General features: G+C 37.1%; 1 non-coding gene across 1 annotated transcript; it reads left to right on the forward strand.

Annotated features, from left to right (window-relative positions):
• Positions 1-245: 245 nt before the first annotated feature.
• On the forward strand, positions 246-352 carry LOC147925444 (small nucleolar RNA R71). Its single transcript, XR_015585615.1, has one exon. It is a non-coding gene; the product is annotated as a small nucleolar RNA R71 (small nucleolar RNA).
• Positions 353-7,151: the final 6,799 nt, after the last annotated feature.

Genomic DNA, 7,151 nt, shown 5'->3' on the forward strand with positions numbered 1-7,151 from the left:
CAAGCTTCTCATTGACCATCTTCAAATCCCTCTTATACTTGTCCTCTTGATCAGTTGAGGAGCTCCTGATGGTCCTATCATAGTCCTCATTATAATTGCCATCAGATTGAGCAAGATTCTCAACTAATTCCCATCCTTCTTCCACATTCTTGTTGAGGAAATTGCCATTAGAGGCTGTGTCAAGAAGCATTCTTATGTTGGGAAGCACCCCTCTATACAAGGTGCTTAGAAGTGACTCATTGCTGAAGCCATGGTGAGGACACTGAGTCTGGAATCCTTTAAACCTCTCCCAAGCTTCACAAAAGCTCTCATTATTCCTTTGAGCAAACCCAGAAATCTCATTCCTCAGCCTAGCAGTCCTTGCATTGGAGAAGAACTTGGCCAGAAAAGCTTTCTTGCATGCATCCCATGTGGTGATAGCTCCAGTAGGAAAAGTCTTCTCCCAAAGGTGAGCTTTGTCTCCAAGAGAAAATGGGAAGAGTCTTAATTTGAATCAATCTTCACTCACTCCATTGATCTTAGTGAGTCCACATATTCTGTCAAACTCATCAAGGTGATCTAGTGGATCCTCCATTGGCAACCCATGAAACTTGTTTGCTTGTATCATTGAGATCAATCCACTCTTGATCTCAAAGTTATTGTTGGCTACTGAAGGTGGCACAATTCCAGCCCTTTGGTTGTGGGTATTGGGTGCATCTCCTGCACCAATGTGCCTTGGTCTTTGCTCATGGATAGCTTGTTGCTCCATGATGTCTTGACCTTGTTGTTGTTGAACTACTCTTCCTTGCTTATGTCTCAAACCCTTTTGTAGCCTGTGGATGTTGTCAATAGGCTGTTGAAGACTATCTTTGCCTTTTGACCTTGTGTGCATCAACAAACTCTACTATAGACTCGAACAGGTACACGGTCGAGCGCAGGCTCGAGTGGGTGGTCGAGTCGACTGGGAAGTAATGGCTATTTAGGTCCGGCTTCTGGCTCGATCAAGTGCTCGATCACAGCTCGGTCGAGTGGTGGTCGAGTAGGTGGTCGAGTAGGTACCTGAAACACAAAACAGCCAAGCAAAGGAAGATTCGAGTTCAGTAACTTCACAAGTGATTAAAACGAACTTAATCTTAGACTAATAGGGATCCTAAATGTCACAAAACACACTCAAATGGGCAACAGCGCCAAATTGAAACTGACTTTCTTTGTGGTGTATGAATGAATGATGTATGGAATGATGATGTATGGAATGAATAGAAGTCAGGGTGTTTCAATTCCCCTTATGCAGTTGCAGTATAAGAGGTGTCAATCCTATCTGAGTGATTGTGAACAATTAAGATGTGCATATGAGTCTAAGTCAAGCCAATTGTAAAGATTGTATGTCACTAACAATCCTAAAATGAGATATGAAATGCAGAAAGTAAAAACAACTAGAATAGGATACTAAATGCAAACAGAACACACAACTTAAAGCTATAATGAAACTAGAGCAAAGATAGAAACTATGCTAATGAACTAATGCAAGATAAGTAATGAACAGGAAACTATGCGAATGCAATGGAAATGAAACAGGAATGAAACAAGACAATCACAAATCAAAAACACAAGTTCTGGGGATGAACTCGAGCAGCACTCAACCGAGTGTAGGTCGAGTGGGTGGTCGAGCTAGACTTAAACGTGAAAACAGAGCAACACAAGAAAAACAGAGCAATGCTAAAACCAATCAAACAACAAACAAGCAATGATATTTAGACTAAGATTTCAATAAACAAAGAAGGCCTTGAGGAGGGATTCATGGGCTGAGCTAATCATTGTGGTTATCTATCTTGGTCAACAAATCTCAAGCAAACATTTAGCTGATCTCTAGACATACTATTCTAAGACATGTTTAATCCACTCTCATGGCAAGAAACAATCAAACCTATGCAATTCTAGACTTGTTCTCACAAAGAAAAGAATCTACACAAGCAGGCATTAAGCAATACATCTCAAACCAAACAAGACTCCTAATCTCTTAGCAAGCCTAATGGTAAGCTCTAGATCTAGCCTTATCTATGCTCCTTAGACATTGGTGTGATGCTAAGATGCTTGAAATCAAACCCTATCCTCTCAGATATAGGATCAGCATTAAGATCATCTAGCCTAGAAGAGATCTAAAATAATCAAGCTTGACCAAATCAAACAAACCACAAGATCAACTCAGCCTAACCCATCCTCAAGGTCCTAAGCAAACTACTCACAAGAACACATGGTGAAATATGTCAAAAACCCAGAAAATAATGAAACTTGCATCATTAGAAAGATGAAACAGAGATCTACAATATTGATGAAGGAATAAAACTCGAAATCTTAATACTTTGAAAGTTATGAAACAAACAAAATATAAGAATCTAGTCTTTCTCTCTCAAACAAGTACAAAATCTAAAATAAAATAAAAGTGCAAAAGGAATAATATCTAAAAAAGGTAAAAACTAGGTTTTAGACTCTCTAAAAAGCTGGACTCTTTTGTGGCTGCAAGTACAAGGGCCTTATATAGGAGGTGAGGCGGAAGCCCTAAAAATACAAAAAGTCAAAGTGGTCAACGGCTCGGTCGAGTGGCTGGTCGAGCTGGCTTCTCTCGTGCATTCTCCACTCGGTCGAGTCCTCCTCAGCACACGGTCGAGTGGTGCGGTCGAGTTGGACTCCGGACCTTGATTCTACAGCCTTAACTCTCTTGTTTTCTCCTCAGGATAGCTTCACTTCTCCTCAGCATTGCTTCCATGCTCCTTAAGCTCCAAAATCACCTGTTTATGCATGAAAAGATGCAAATGCAATGCAACTACACTCTAATGCATGATTAGTCCTAAAGCTACACAATAATGGCCTAAATGGATAGCAAAAGATGCAAAAGTTGTGAATAAACTAAGGGAAAACAAGGTAAAATATATGAACATCAAACATGCTTAAACCAAGAAAACATGCTAAAACCGAGAGAAAACATTGATTCGAAACAGTAAACAGCTATGTTACTCTTTCTAGGGGTCAAAATATGTAACAATCCAATGTATTTGACTACTTATAAGAGTTTGGGTTGAATTTGGGGTGTTTTGACACCACTTTTACCTATTTTGTCCCAAAATAAGCTAAAACCGAGAAAACGTTGATTCAAAGCAGTAAGCGGCTTTGTTACTGTTTCTAGGGTCAGAATGTGTGACAATCCAATGCATTTGAATAATTGTAAGAGTTTGGGATTAATTTGTAATGTTTAGACAACACTTAAACCCGTTTTATCCCAAAACAGGCATAAACCGAGAAAACAGGCTAAAACTGAGAGAAAACATTGATTCGAAGCAGTAAACAGCTATGTTACTATTTCTAGGGTCAAATATGTAACAATACAATGCATATGACTAACTACAAGAGTTTGGGTTGAATTTGGATTGTTTAGCCACCACTTATACCAATTTTCTCCGCAAACAGGCTAAAACCGAGCAAACGTTGATTCTAAGCAGTAAACAGCATTGTTACAGTTTCTAGGGTAAGAATGTGTGATATTTCAATGCATTTGACTAATTGTAAGAGTTCAGGATGAATTTGGAGTGTTTAGACACCACTTAAACCCGTTTTATCCCAAAACAGGCTTAAACCAAGAAAACATACTAAAACCGAGAGAAAACATTGATTCAAAATAGTATACAGCTATGTTACTCTTTCTAGGTTAAAAATATGTAACAATCCAATGTATTTGACTACTTATAAGAGTTTGGGTTGAATTTGGAGTGTTTTGACACCACTTTTGCCTATTTTGTCCCAAAATAGGCTAAAACCGTGAAAACGTTGATTCAAAGCAGTGAACGGCTTTGTTATTGTTTCTAGGGTCAGAATGTGTGACAATCCAATGAATATGACTAATTGTAAGAGTTTGGGATGAATTTGGAGTGTTTAGACAACACTTAAACCTGTTTTATCCCAAAACAGGCATAACCCAAAAACATGTTAAAACTGAGAGAAAACATTGATTCGAAACAGTAAACAGCTATGTTACTCTTTCTAGGGTCAAAATATATAACAATCCAATGTATTTGACTACTTATAAGAGTTTGGGTTGAATTTGGAGTGTTTTGACACCACTTTTACCTACTTTGTCCCAAAATAGGCTAAAACCGTTAGAACGTTGATTCAAAGCAGTAAACGGCTTTGTTACTGTTTCTAGGTTCAGAATGTGTGACAATCCAATGCATATGACTAATTGTAAGAGTTTGGGATGAATTTGGAGTGTTTACACAACACTTAAAACCGTTTTATCCCAAAACAGGCATAAACCAAGAAAACCGGCTAAAACTGAGAGAAAACATTGAATCGAAGCAGTAAACAGCTATGTTACTCTTTCTAGGGTCAAAATATGTAACAGTCCAATGTATTTGACTACTTATAAGAGTTTGGGTTGAATTTGGAGTGTTTTGACACCACTTTTACCTATTTTGTCCCAAAATAGGCTAATACCGAGAAAACGTTGATTCGAAGCAGTAAACAGCTTTGTTACTGTTTCTAGGGGCAGAATATGTAACAATCCAATGTATTTGACTACTTATAAGAGTTTGGGTTGAATTTGGAGTGTTTAGTCACCACTTAAACACGTTTTATCCCAAAACAGGCATAAACCGAGAAAACAGGCTAAAACTGAGAGAAAACATTGAATCGAAGCAGTAAACAGCTATGCTACTCTTTCTAGGGTCAAAATATGTAATAATCCAATGTATTTGACTACTTATAAGAGTTTGGGTTGAATTTGGAGTGTTTTGACACCACTTTTACCTATTTTGTCCCAAAATAGGCTAAAACCGAGAAAACGTTGATTCGAACCAGTAAACGGCTTTGTTACTGTTTCTAGGGGCAGAATGTGTAACAATCGAATGTATTTGACTACTTATAAGAGTTTGGGTTGAATTTGGAGAGTTTAGACATCACTTTTACCTATTTTGTCCCAAAATAGGCTAAAACCATGAAAACGTTGATTCAAAGCAGTAAACGGCTTTGTTACTGTTTCTAGGGTCAGAATGTGTGACAATCCAATGGATATGACTAATTTAAAGAGTTTGGGATGAATTTGGAGTGTTTAGACAACACTTGAACCCGTTTTATCCCAAAACAAGCATAAACCAAGAAAACATGCTAAAACCGAGAGAAAACATTGATTCGAAACAGTAAACAGCTATCTTACTCTTTCTAGGGTCAAAATATGTAACAATCCAATGTATTTGACTACTTATAAGAGTTTGGGTTGAATTTGGAGTGTTTTGACACCACTTTTACCTATTTTGACCCAAAATAGGCTAAAACCGAGAAAACGTTGATTCAAAGCAGTAAACGGCTTTGTTACTATTTCTAGGGTCAGAATGTGTGACAATCCAATACATATGACTAATTGTAAGAGTTTGGGATGAATTTGGAGTGTTTACACAACACTTAAACCCGTTTTATCCCAAAACAACCATAAACCAAGAAAACATGCTAAAACCGAGAGAAAACATTGAATCGAAGAAGTAAACAGCTATGTTACTCTTTCTAGGGTCAAAATATGTAACAATCCAATGTATTTGACTACTTATAAGAGTTTGGGTTGAATTTGGAGTGTTTTGACACCACTTTTACCTATTTTGACCCAAAATAGGCTAAAACCGAGAAAACGTTGATTCAAAGCAGTAAACGGCTTTGTTACTGTTTCTAGGGTCAGAATGTGTGACAATCCAATACATATGACTAATTGTAAGAGTTTGGGATGAATTTGGAGTGTTTACACAACACTTAAACCCGTTTTATCCCAAAACAAGCATAAACCAAGAAAACATGCTAAAACTGAGAGAAAACATTGAATCGAAGAAGTAAACAGCTATGTTACTCTTTCTAGGGTCAAAATATGTAACAATCCAATGTATTTGACTACTTATAAGAGTTTGGGTTGAATTTGGAGTGTTTTGACACCATTTTTGCCTATTTTGTCCCAAAATAGGCTAAAACCGTGAAAACGTTGATTCAAAGCAGTGAACGGCTTTGTTATTGTTTCTAGGGTCAGAATGTGTGACAATCCAATGAATATGACTAATTGTAAGAGTTTGGGATGAATTTGGAGTGTTTAGACAACACTTAAACCTGTTTTATCCCAAAACAGGCATAACCCAAAAACATGCTAAAACTGAGAGAAAACATTGATTCGAAACAGTAAACAGCTATGTTACTCTTTCTAGGGTCAAAATATATAACAATCCAATGTATTTGACTACTTATAAGAGTTTGGGTTGAATTTGGAGTGTTTTGACACCACTTTTACCTACTTTGTCCCAAAATAGGCTAAAACCGTTAGAACGTTGATTCAAAGCAGTAAACGGCTTTGTTACTGTTTCTAGGTTCAGAATGTGTGACAATCCAATGCATATGACTAATTGTAAGAGTTTGGGATGAATTTGGAGTGTTTACACAACACTTAAAACCGTTTTATCCCAAAACAGGCATAAACCAAGAAAACCGGCTAAAACTGAGAGAAAACATTGAATCGAAGCAGTAAACAGCTATGTTACTCTTTCTAGGGTCAAAATATGTAACAGTCCAATGTATTTGACTACTTATAAGAGTTTGGGTTGAATTTGGAGTGTTTTGACACCACTTTTACCTACTTTGTCCCAAAATAGGCTAATACCGAGAAAACGTTGATTCGAAGCAGTAAACAGCTTTGTTACTGTTTCTAGGGGCAGAATATGTAACAATCCAATGTATTTGACTACTTATAAGAGTTTGGGTTGAATTTGGAGTGTTTAGTCACCACTTAAACACGTTTTATCCCAAAACAGGCATAAACCGAGAAAACAGGCTAAAACTGAGAGAAAACATTGAATCGAAGCAGTAAACAGCTATGCTACTCTTTCTAGGGTCAAAATATGTAATAATCCAATGTATTTGACTACTTATAAGAGTTTGGGTTGAATTTGGAGTGTTTTGACACCACTTTTACCTATTTTGTCCCAAAATAGGCTAAAACCGAGAAAACGTTGATTCGAACCAGTAAACGGCTTTGTTACTGTTTCTAGGGGCAGAATGTGTAACAATCGAATGTATTTGACTACTTATAAGAGTTTGGGTTGAATTTGGAGAGTTTAGACATCACTTTTACCTATTTTGTCCCAAAATAGGCTAAA

This window comes from Camelina sativa, chromosome 16, assembly GCF_030686135.1.
Source record: "Camelina sativa cultivar CO46 ecotype springtype chromosome 16, ASM3068613v1".
Lineage (NCBI taxonomy): Eukaryota > Viridiplantae > Streptophyta > Magnoliopsida > Brassicales > Brassicaceae > Camelina > Camelina sativa.